Source organism: Ruditapes philippinarum, unplaced genomic scaffold (genome assembly GCF_026571515.1).
Source record: "Ruditapes philippinarum isolate M1 unplaced genomic scaffold, ASM2657151v2 ctg584_1_1_1_1, whole genome shotgun sequence".
Classification (NCBI taxonomy): Eukaryota; Metazoa; Mollusca; class Bivalvia; order Venerida; family Veneridae; genus Ruditapes; species Ruditapes philippinarum.
Genome location: NW_026854286.1, coordinates 312,152 through 324,685, shown reverse-complemented (window position 1 = coordinate 324,685; position 12,534 = coordinate 312,152). Strand labels below are relative to the sequence as shown.

Sequence of the window (12,534 nt, the reverse complement as noted above, 5' to 3'; positions counted from 1 at the left end):
TGGGATATTCCTTATGGTTTGAAGAAAAAGGGGTATTACATATTTCATTTTGAAAGAAAAAAAAATATTGTTTAGGGATTGTTTAGGGTCACCTTCATAAGGCAGGTAAAATTTAAAAAAAAATTCGATGAGATTGAGAAATTTTTGCCCCCAAAATATTTTGAAATGAGGGTCTTGTATAGTGTTATTGCTTGGTAATGGTTAATATGCTTTATTTCAATACAAGCCCATTCTAAAATTATGATCATTGCCCTGTAATTATGAACCTCAATATTTTTGAAAGACTGAACAAAAAGTTCTTCTCAGAATCCCAATTAAAGAAAATGCATGATATCTTTGTGCAATTTGTTTGAAAGAGAAATACCTATATTCTTTGGAAATCATGAAAAGTTAATTAATAAATCTGTTCTGTTTTCTATAGGTATGCCTGTAATTATTTATAAAATGATATAACATATAAATCATATTTTGAATGACAGCAACTTTTGTTAAAAATTTCAGACAGGTTCTCCAGTTTCAAGATGAATTCTGGCATTTTCAAGTTCATTGAAGCAAGTCTCAGACAGGTGAGAAAAGTTTTGAACCAGTCAAAAATAATCTCTGACCCTCTCCTGGGTGACCAAGTTTGAGAATAATCTCTAAGCTTGCTGCCTTCAATCTATAGGTTACCATGCCTCTCTGCGTCTGATTGTGGAGAGATCAAATTTAAACTAGTGTGGTTGGTAATATGGCTAGACATCCTAAAATATTTCAGCATTGAAATTTATAATTATGAATTTCTTTAAATAATTTATTTCAACCAGGGAGGCATTCTTTTCTCCAAAAATACTTGTACTTGTTTAGAAATTTATTCTTTTATTATACCCCCACAAATGAAGTTTAGGGAAGGTATATGGGAGTCAGCTTGTTGGTCGGTCAGACGGTCTACTTTATGGTTTTGGGACGATAACCAGAATTTGGAATGTGATATTGTAATCAAACTTGGTATATAGCAACCTTATGTGGAAACCCCGCTTGGTATAGCTGTTGGACTCCCTAGGATCAAGGTCAAGGTCACTGTTACTAAAAATAAAAAAATGGTTTCTGGACAATAACTAGAGTTAGGATGAGATATTGCAATCAAACTTGCTATTTAGCAAACTTATATGAAGACCCAGGTTGGTATTGCATTTGGAACCCCTAGGGTCAAGGTCAAAGTTACTAAAAATAGATAAATGGTTTTATGGGCAATAACATTTGGACCCCCTGGGGTCAAGGTCAAGGTCGTCATTACTAAAAATAGTAAAATGGTTTCCAGAAGGAATGAGATATCTTTATCAAACTTGGTATTTAGCAATATGGAGAACTGAATTGGTATTGCATTTGGACATCTGTAGTCAAGGTCACAAATACTAAATATAGAAAAATTGATGCTTGTCTAGGTGATAGCTTGGATGAGTTTGAACATGGGTCATCCCAGATGAAAAACTAGGATACAGGAGCTAAAAATAGAAAAACCTTGTTAACACTCTAGCGGCCACATTTTTGACTCAATCATCACCAAACTTGGTCAGGATGCTTGTCTAGGTGATGACTCAAATGAGTTTGAACATGGGTCATCTCGGATGAAAATCTAGGTCACAGGAGCTAAAAATAGAAAAATCTTGTTAACACTCTAGTGGTAACATTTTTGACTCAATTGTCATCAAACTTGGTCAGGCTGCTTGTCTAGATAATTGCTTGGATTAGATCGAACATGGGTCATCTCGGATGAAAAACTAGGTCACAGGAGCTAAAAATAGAAAAAATCTTGTTAATACCCTAGTGGCTACTGTTTTGATCCAAATATCCTGTAAATCGGTCTGAAAGTTTGTTTTGATGATTTCTAGGTCAAGTTCGAATGTGGGTCACCTGGGGTCAAAAAGCTAGGTCACACTGCCAAAATATGGAAAAACCTTGTTAACATTCTATTGGTCACATATTTGACTCAATTATCATCAAAGTTGGTCAGGATGCTTGTCTAGGTCATTACTCGGATGAGTTTTAACATGGGTCATCTCGGATGAAAAACTAGGTTACCGGAGCTAGAAATAGAAAAATCTTGTTAACATTCTAGTGGCTACTGTTTTGATCTAAGTATCCTGGAAATTGGTCTGAAAGTTTATTTTGATGATTTCTAGGTCAAGTTTGAATATGGGTCACATGGGTAAAAAACTAGGTCACACTGCTCAAATATGGATAATTCTTGTTAACACTCTAGTGGTCACATTTTTGACTCACCTGTCATGAAACTTGGTTAGAATGCTTGTCTAGGTAATTGTTTGGATGAGTTTGATGGGTCAGGTGAGTGATCTAGGGCCATCATGGCCCTCTTGTTTCATAATAACTTTGTATATTTAAGGATATCTTCCATATTTGGTGGATACCTCTATGGTCAAAAGGTCCTTTAACTTTTTGTGGAGTATTAAAGGGGTTACTGGGGTCAAGATCCTACCAAACACTTTCAGTAATCTCTTCAGAAAGCAAGTTATTAAAAAACCCTGAACATTTCCCTGCCCTTAAGGGTTGAGGCATCAGAATTGCAGCCATAGTTTATCCTTGCGTGATCGTAAGAGCCGACTTAATGGGTTTGAATAACTGGAGTCTATGCATCTCTTAGCTCCAGCAGGTGATGTGGTTTGACATCTGGTGTTGCTTTAAGTTTGAGTTTAGCTAAAATCATCATTCCTATTTTGGCGTCTTATGACCTGAATTGTGTCGGTGCGCTGTAAAAATAAAAGGAAACAAAACAAAGTGAACATAACTTGCTTTTTTGTATCAAAAACAAGACTACCTGACATTGGTCCATTAGTGTTTGGACAGACAAAAAGGTTAAAAAAAAATTTGGCCCATTCTGCCCTGATATTCACGCTCTGCCCATAGATTGAGTGGGTTGCCACGAGTTTACAGTTCACATGTGCATTAACTTGCGTCTTTTTCACTCCTAAACAATGTTATGGTCTTTATTATCATGTTTGACTGTATTATCACAGATGCGTATCATAATTTTTTGGTGAAGATAGCATATAAATTTTGGATATTAATCAAGGGGGGGGAAATTTGATTATCAGTTTGTCATATTGATTATAAGTTTTTGAAGCATTTTGAGAATTCTTTTGATATTTCTTCTTGTTTTTAAAATGATTATTTTATCAACTCGATGAAGGGACCTCCATGGATATATCGGGTCAGAGTGAGGAATTTATGAAATAAAAAATAAACAACTTCTTTGTGAAAGTCATGGGAAAAAAGCAAAATTTCAGAGATTTGTTCATTAAAATTTAATGAATTATGTTTTTCTTAGAATGTTCAAGCCTTTCAATTAGATATAGGAAACTACAGAAGTTTATTTTTGTTCAGGTGTAGATCTCTTTATCAAAATAACCTATTTTGCTTGATTTACAACAGTGGTATTTTATCAATTATCTTTTATATGGTTCTTGAACCCTTGCTGTCCTTTTACCAGAGAGTCTCTGTGGCGGAATGGTTCAAGGTCATTGGCTTGAAATTGTTTGCACCTCCCAGCTAGCTGTGGGTTTAAATCCTGCTAGGGACTTATAATTGCCAAATAAAATGTTATCTTGATGGTCGCATTTTTTTTGGCTTTCTTATGTTCAATATATTAAATGACAGAATGGATGTGGCCCTGAAAATAAAACTATACAGCATGTTGCATGATAGAGGTCAAGGACAAAGTTTGAAAACTTCAATGTCCAGTAAGAGTAAGAAATCATGTTTCCATGCAAAATGCCTTACAGAGGTCGAAAATTCCACTTGTCTGCTCTTTAAATTACGAACAGATTTTAGAGAATTCGATGCAGGACGAGTAGAAAAATGTTGCCTGCACAATAGGTGCTCGTAGGTACTTGTCTTGCAGGACAAGTGATTCTGAAAATAATTTTCGATGCCTGCCACAAAATAGAAATTTTGAGTTCTGCTGCATACAAATGATACTGAGCAGGTGCGTGTCATGTGACTTTTCATGCCAAAATGTGTTGTTGTTTTTTTTAGAAGTTTAAAGGAATATCACTAAGCCACTAAGATTTAAAGGCCTAAAACATAAAATTTTAATTTCTTACTTAGATCAACTGAGGCACTTTAAACAAAAAGTAAGATATGCAAAAGATAATTGAGCAATATCCTCGGAAAATGATTGAAAATGGTATTTTGGTGCTATTCTTAGCCTGATTTGAATTTTGGGTCTTTTTTTAATTTGAAATATTGTGAGAAATAGAATGAGTGAATGATCAGAAATTTTGTACACAAGTAACTGGTCTTGACCAATAAAATGGATTATTAAATTCAAAAAATATTTTGGTCATGACAACAGATTAAATGGCATGATTTCAAAAAAATTGTTGTAAATATGGTCTGGCGCTAAAGTGTCAGCTCAAGTATGTTGTTTAATATTCCTGGCTTTAAACTATTAAAAAAAATTTGGAGAGCAGTATATAATTGTACTCACCCAGGCATCAGCATCTGTGGGCTTCACACTTCGGTTACGTTCTAGTTTACAATTTGGTATTTCAAAAAGAGACAGGTTTAAACTCCACATGCTTATTGTCTGTGATTACCTAACATGATTGGCTCAGGTCCCATAAGTTTGATTTGCTTTTTATGCCTCCACAATGTGGGAGCATATAGCTTTGCACATGTCCGTCTGTTAATAGGTCAGTCCGTCAGTCCGTCCGTCCGTACGTCCCGAAATCTTGTGAACGCAACTCCTCTAAAACCGGATGGCAGATTTTGCTTAAACTTACAGGGATGAACAACCTTAATGTGTAGATTGTAGTAAAGGAAGGAATTTTTGCTGTGACCAAATTTAACAGAATTATGGCCCTTTGTTGATTTTTTCCCTAGATACTATGTAGAAATTTTGTGAATGCAACTCCTCTTAAACCGGATGGCAGATTTTCCTTAAACTTACAGGGATGAACAACCTTAATGTGTAGATGGCAGTAAAGGAAGGAATTTTTGCTGCGACCAAATTTAACAGAATTATGGCCCTTTGTTGATTTTTTCACTATATACTATGTAGAAATTTTGTGAACGCAACTCCTCTTAAACCGGATGGCAGATTTTGCTTAAACTTACAGGGATGAACAACCTTAATGTGTAGATGGTAGTTAAGGAAGGAATTTTTGCTGCGACTAAATTTAACAGAATTATGGCCCTTTGTTGATTTTTTCACTATATACTATGTAGAAATTTTGTGAACGCAACTCCTCTTAAACCGGATGGCAGATTTTGCTTAAACTTACAGGGATGAACAACCTTAAGGTGTAGATGGCAGTAAAGGAAGGAATTTTCCCTGCAACCAAATTTTACAGAATTATGGCCCTTTGTTGATTTTTTTCACTATATACTATGTAGAAATTTTGTGAACGCAACTTCTCTTAAACCGGATGGCAGATTTTGCTTAAACTTCCAGGGATTAACAACCTTAATGTGTAGATTGTAGTTAAGGAAGGAATTTTTGCTGCGACCAAATTTAACAGAATTATGGCCTTTTGTTGATTTTTAGTTTTCAACTTGTGGCACATGTAGTCCAAAAATTATTTGACCTAGAGTCATAAGATTGACAGAACAGTGGCGTGTGGGGGCATCTGTGTCCTATGGACACATTTCTAGTTAATTTTCATTAATTTACATTTCATATTAATGCCTTTTTTGACTTAAAAAAAAAAGTTTTTGTGTGTAATCTGGCATCTTCCTATTTACCAAAGGGAATGGGTTGAAACTTCTCACATTTACTTGAGAGCATAAATTGAGGCCACTTTCCATTTAACTTTGACATGGATTTTAAGAGAACAAATGCCCTTTTTGATTACATTATCCAGGCTTACTGAGAATAGTGTAGCATGCTGCTCTGTCAACAGTTCTTGTTTTACTGTATTGTATGAAATGCTACAACTAAATACAAAAGCATGTTTTACCTCAAGATTTTCTTCGTATGGCATTTATGTTTTTGTTTTGTATATTATTTCAGAATAAGAGTTATTTATTTGTTTTGCCCTGTTTTCTCTTACATAATATTTAAACATGTGTGTGTATATATATAAACAAAAAAAACTTGATCTTTTGTTTTGCTTTTGACTATTAAAGGTCAGATTGTGTCGCGATATGTTTGAGTTATAGAGTAATAGATATCTATATATAAAACTTATCGTGTATGTACAAAAATAAATATATAAAAAAAAAAACAAAAAAAAACAAAAACAACAAAATTGTAAAGCACATGATGGACATCTGATTTTGTAATCATATATATATATATATATATATTATATATATATATATATATATATATATATATATATATATATTATATATATATATTAAAACGTGATAAATGTTCCTTGTGCAGTGTTGAAATAGATAAAATTATAATGCTTAAGAAATAACAAACTCTATGTAAAATCAGTAGCGCTTTCAATGCTTTCTTCGCATATCTTCAGCCGAAACTTTAATAAACAATGAACATATAAACAAATGACGTAACGACATGAAAAAAAGCGGGAACGTTAAATGATAACGTATTTCCCGGCAAACACAATATGGTTATTTATACTGAAAAATTATAATATTACGGACATTGAGCATAATCCGTACAATCTGGCAGTGAATTAATGACATTTATTAAAGGGAGGTAATAAAATTCACAAGTTAATGATTTTATGGCCACTAATTGTATGGTAATTAACAATTTGTACTCAATAAATATTGGTAAATAAACGAACAATTGGACTGAATAAAATCGCAAGTGTTTCTTTCATAATTAAAAATGAAGAGATTGTAATAAATATGAAGTACTTGTATATATATACCCTGTTAAACTATTATTACCAATGAGCATTTAGCTGTGGTTTTAATAACTTCATTAAAAGTTTTTCTTTTTCTTCTCTAAAATTGTCACTTTCGATTAATACTAATATCTTATATAGAGGGAAAATGCTAAATTTACCTCCTGAACAATTATGTAAATGTTTATTTACTTGTAACATTCTGAGTTCTTCAGTGTTTGTTTGTTGCCTATGTAAAGTCATACGTTTACATAATTCTTTTTTTGTTTGGCCAATATAAAACTGTTTACAGTTGTCACAAATTATTGAATATATCACATTTTTTGAAACACAGTTCATACTTTGTTTTATCTTAAATGTCTTACTGTTACAAAATTGTATTTCATTTCCTTCTATTAGAGAAGGACATGTCTTACACCTACTCCTGTTGCATTTAGAAACTGTTGTTACAGTATTATTTGTCATGTCCAACTTTGAAGAGGTAAAGATGTTTTGAAGATTTTTTGCTTGTCTTTTACTGTTTATAATGCGCTTCTTTTATGGGATATATATATATAATTGTTTTCTGTTTACATAATATTGAATGAAGAAGTAATGGTTTTTCCTAAAATATGAATGATCTTGAGATTGAAAAATAAAATAAAAAAAGAAGACAAAAATACGTATGGAAATTTTATAAAAAGACGTGGATTTATTTTATGGACACTTTATTTTTTATTAACCTTCAATATATATTTTTTCATGAAAGAGAAATTAAGGATGTTTAAATGATTTCAATGAATAAATTTCACTAAGATTTAAGTTAGAAAATTTAAATATTTTCAAAAGCACTAAATGTGAGCAAAACTTTTTTTTTAAAGAAATTAAGTCCAAATAAAAAAAAAATCGCTAATAAGAATGAAGTTTTATTCATAAATATATTTTCATTTTATTTTACACCAAACTTTATAGTTTTCAGTTGGCTTTTAAATTTAAAAAGGCATTACAAAACTGGTGCCAAATGACACTAACTATATGATTGTTGTATCTGTGACATCAAAAAGACATCATTTATTATCTGTTGTAGAAATACAAACCAAAACATCTATACTTCACTCCATTTTAACGAGTGTGATATTTTATATATCAGACACTGACGAATGAAAGTGCTATAAATTGATAATAATAAATTATGAGGGCTTAAAGCGAAACTGGTCCATCTTTATATAGAAATAGAAGCAGATAGACCAGTTTCGCTCTAAACCCTCATAATAATTCTGATGTGTTGTATCTCTTGTAACATTATGCAGGACGATTGGGAATACAACTTTATGCTATCTGCTGCGGCCGGTGAATTAGAAAGATCATACATAATTTTTAAAAATTTAAACCATCATAAAAATGTGTAACATGAATTTGAATATAAGAAAATGAATGACTTATTTCCCTTTTTAAATTAAGCACCCTGTTATGACACACGTTTGTATATACATGAACTTACAGAGTGTGCGATTTGATCAATCTTGTGACAAGTTTTGCAGATCTAAGAATTTAGACTTTAGAACTTGGATTTTCCCTCAAGGCTAAGGCAGGTACCAAAGACATAAAATGTAGGAAGGCAATGCAAACAAGAAGTCCGTCATTATATGAGAGTTGATTGATAAATTGGCGGAATTCTCCTCTCAAAAAATATATTTATATTTATTTATTACTTGCCCCTCACCGCTATGGGTTCAGGGTAGATTTTTCTTGTGAGGAATCAATCCAGTTAGCTAACAGAACATTGGTGGTTCTAATCTAATCGGGTGCCTTCCTTGCCTGAAATAATTTGTTTAAGGGCACCTTAGGTCTTCCTCGACCAGTAAAGCTGGAAAGTCGCCATATGACCTAAACTGTGTCGATGCGACTTAAAACACAAAAAGTAATTGTTATTTATTCTGTTTCGTATGTTTTTAATTTTAGTGGTTTAAGAATATGTTTCTGCCACAGGGATTTGGGTCCTTTAGTTACAACCATGTTTTTACATTTTAGTACAGATTTATTGCTGGTAGAATACCAGAAAATCAACCAAATAAATTTCAAGCTTTTATCATAATCAAGATAATAATTATATTATATTAGATTATGATTTAACCAAAGGTGTTGCCTGGCCTAGTAGTGTGCAAGTGGGTCTTAAAATAATTATAATTGTCTGAAATTATGATCTACAAAAAAGTTTGCATAAACACAGTTGCTTAGTACTAGAGATATTGAAATCCCTTTATGTTATGGGAAATAACTAGTTTGAAAATTATATGCAAAATGTCTAAAAAAACAAGTTGGATTATCTCCCTTGGTTTTGACATGATGTATTTATGACAGGCATATGACTTGTTACAAGAGAAGTAAAGACAGATTCTAGTGATTATTTATAGGAAGGACCTGAACAAACTATTTTGCACTGATGAACATTCATTTAGCTATAAAAGGCCTTTTTACAACTGGTAACAACATTACCTTATGTATCTTAGGCCTGTCATATGTCAAAAATTTATGTCGCCACAATTTAATAACTTCTAGATGGTCATGTGACTTTATTACACTTTAAACAGCCAATGAAATGACAGTATTTTGAAAAAATGACGGATGGCTGTTCATGATGGTGGTTTGTCCTGTAAAAATGGGGCAGCCAATCAGATTTGTTATGTATATGATAGTGTGGCTGAAACTTGTTATGTGTTGGTTAATAAATTAACACACACTAATTACGTATTCGAGACATGGGTTTGACACAGCTTTATGAATATTCATTAACTTTTTTCCCTCCCAACTAAACTGAGTCCTTAATGCATGAATCATCCTTTTTTTCTCATGATAATAAAGCAGTAGACATTTTTATGGATGTAAATAAAATTTTTATGTTTATTATTACTGAATACAAAAGTATTGTAAAGCATAAGTGTTTGGCATATTGATGAAAAAAACCAATCACCAACATAATAATGCAGATGATGCAGTTTTAATTGTGCACTCTTCAGACAGTTGATTGCTGATTGCATTTTATAGACATTTTGGCACATATTTTACTCCATGTTATTATTATTATTAAGTTGCCATTGTTTCCAAATGATTGTGCTTTATTATAGACATACTTGCCATAACAAATCTCTTAACTTTATTAGTTTGATATTTTTAAGGGATTATGGTTGATTTTAAAACCAATCATAAAACAACCTGTTTGGTGTCTAACATGGAGATATATATTTTGATGCAATTCCCAATGTTTTTTTTGTTTTTGTTTTTCAAATTTCTATGCATGTAACATTTAACTCTCAGGTTTCATGTGTGGAAGCTATCTCGCTAAATATCTTTCTAAAGAAGGTTGGTGGTTCTACTCTGGTGTCAGTCTGTGCCTGAAGTATTGCTTGGAGGTGTACTTAAAGTCTCCCTCTAACAGTAAAGCTGGAAAGTCATGGAAAATGACCTTTATTGTGTTTGTGTGACTTAAAACCGAACAATTAATACAAAATTGTCATGTCCGACTCTCGATCCTACCAATAAAGAGGCAAATACTACCACTAGAGAGCCAACCTTGACTTAATTTAACCAACATTATAAAGTCATTCCTGTCCTTTTCCTGAGATTCACTGTTCTTATCTATGAACATGCAGCTTAAAAACAATATGTTTTTCTCTTATTTACTCTTTGATAAATGGATTCCTTTATCATCAGATTTGACAAGAAAAGAAATGTCAATTTACCATTACAACAAAAATACAAATGTACTTAAATTGACTTAATCTGATTTAATTTCTGAAAGATTTACACCATTGCAACTGTACAAGTAATTGCGTATTATATTTAAACCGAACAGATATGGAAAATATGAAGATATTTATATTGACTAAAGAGAGATGTTCTTCAGAGGATGCTGTATGTTTTTCTGCTAAGCCGGCAGCTGAATATATCTGTGTATCCGTGCAACATATGTGCTGACAAAGATCAGCCGGTTCATTCATATGAGCCATATGATCATGATCTGTACTTTTGGCTATTTAATCAGTACATATTTTGAAATTATCCCGAAAAATGATGAATTGTCTAGAAAAATAAAAAAAATAGAATGCCTAAAGAATGCCTGAAACAGCAAAATTGAAAAGTTGCAGACTTTGTTTGATTGAGCGTGTTCATGGACAGTACTGGAAAGTGCAAGCTTAGTAACCATCCATCCACACCCCCTAGCACCGGCATAAGCAGAACTTAACACACAACAAATATAATATCTTTGATTTCATGTATGCGGTGACTTTGAATGGCCGCCACAAGGCACAAATAAGATGGACAAGTCCATTTAAGATAATTAGTATGGTAAGGGCTAGGAAAGTAAAGGATACACTATGCCTGCCTAATGCAAAACAAAACAATTCAACATTGTTTTGAAACAACCGGGACTTTTGTACTGTAAGCTATTTCAAATGGAGAAGAAAAAAAATCAAATTCATAACCTTTGAATTATTCAAGTGCAATACATTAGAAGGTGCATTGGTTTTATTGTAACATTCTGTAATAAATTGTACTGTAGACGAAAAGCTCTTATATGTCATAAGAATTCATTAACCCAAAATTTAGTTTTATTTAGAATCAACATAAAGAATGCATTGCTTATATCAAAAATAAAGGTCAAATTTTAAATATGTTTTCTGCGAGCCATTTTTTACTTACAAGCAAAAAATTGTCTATGAAAGTGAGAAGTTTTTGTTTTGAATGCAGTATTAAATAATAAGGCTGCACTTAAGAGTAACGTACTTAAACTTGAACATTTTTTTTAGACTCAGCGACATGGGAAGTGTCATAATTAAGAGAGAGTTTACGGGCATTTCTCATCGCAATTAATGGCAAGAGGTTGTGCTCCGACTCTTGTTTTTTGCCGAAGAGTCAAAAACAAAGATGCAGCGTGAAGAAGGTATGAGAACGGAAATTTCTATCACCGTCGTTGACTGATATGTGTGGGCTATTTGTAATACGATAGCCCGATTGTTAATGTGATATTATATACTTGCCTTAATTGCTATCTTGATTAGCGGCCTGTATTTACATGACGTTTTAATTGCTGTGGTACGAGACGTGTCGGTATGCATTTAGTTCGCTCGGTAGTCTCTTGTCAGTGTGGGATGATTGAGAACCAAATTTTGACAATTATAGCAAAATGGGTGGACATAAAAAGACCAAAAGCACGACGGTTGCCCCGTTTTAATTGTAATATTGATTGTACGTGTACTGTTTTGACTTTTAAATTTTGACAAGATTTCTAAATGCTCCATTAGTTTTTTTCCATAAAGTGCACAATTAGAAAATAAAAAAAAAAGATATAATATTAAACTGATATTTTCACTCTTTTGTCGACAGCCATCTGCCCATTTTGTTGATTGAGTAGTGTGATTTAACCTTTTACGTCGTACAGCCCCCTCCAATACACTGCATTAAAACCATTTACGTCAGACAGAACCCTCCATACAGCCCCTTCCAATATACCGGTACTGCATTAAAACCAATACACAGTAGCCAGATAGATAATCAATAATCAATATCCTACTGATAAGAAGTCACACACTTATGATAAGATATTGGAAATATTGACCAAATTTTGATACCTACAAATAATTTTAAATGGATAATACTGTATTAAGTTGTGTTGTGATCATTTTTGTGTCAATGTCAATGTTATGTTTGTAGAGAAATGAACCTTCCAATGATG

The 12,534-nt window shown here is 32.6% G+C and overlaps 1 long non-coding RNA gene across 1 annotated transcript in view; it reads left to right on the top strand.

The window, feature by feature from the left end:
* The window catches only part of LOC132739658 (uncharacterized), a 109,024-nt gene that overhangs the window by 15,766 nt on the left and 80,724 nt on the right, over positions 1-12,534 (top strand). Inside the window, exon 2 of the long non-coding RNA XR_009627036.1 lies at positions 502-566. This is a non-coding gene — a long non-coding RNA (uncharacterized LOC132739658). The remainder of the gene's footprint in view (positions 1-501; positions 567-12,534) is intronic.